Below are 569 nucleotides of genomic sequence, written 5' to 3' on the forward strand. Positions count from 1 at the left end.
AACCTCCTGCAGTTCCTTCATATACTTTGGTTGCATGAGTAACTGATTATAGTTGATTAGCCTCTCAATGTCCAACGCAGTACACACTTGTCCCCATATCTTAGGGGGAACTGCCTGTATACGTGAAATGTCCATATTGCCGGACTTATTGGCTTCTAGTATGATATTAGTGGCCTCCTTCTGGAGGTCCACGGTACTACGAGTCTCAACCATTGCGCGAGTTGTACAATTCAAGTTCAGAGTTCAGTGAAGAAATACTTTCTTTTCGAAGAAAAATTATGATGTTGAATAATTAAAAACTTTTTCAAGTGGGGAGACGGTGTCTCCTGGAATAAAAATCGGCCGGGTTCTGGCCTCCTGGAATGTGCTGGTAAGTTGCCTTGTACAAGGCTCGGATGCGCGCTGCGTATACTTCTAAGTCGTTTCTCGGTTCTTCATTTCTCTCAAGGGCCTGCCATAGGCGCATATTATCGGTCACAATAATCTTGCTCGCCCTCTTGTCAATGAAGTCGATCGCCGACTTGTATTTGGCTAGCAGCTTGTATGCTCCCTGAATTTCCTTGTACGAA

Source organism: Gregarina niphandrodes (genome assembly GCF_000223845.1).
Source record: "Gregarina niphandrodes unplaced genomic scaffold scaffold00111, whole genome shotgun sequence".
NCBI classification, from domain to species: domain Eukaryota; phylum Apicomplexa; class Conoidasida; order Eugregarinorida; family Gregarinidae; genus Gregarina; species Gregarina niphandrodes.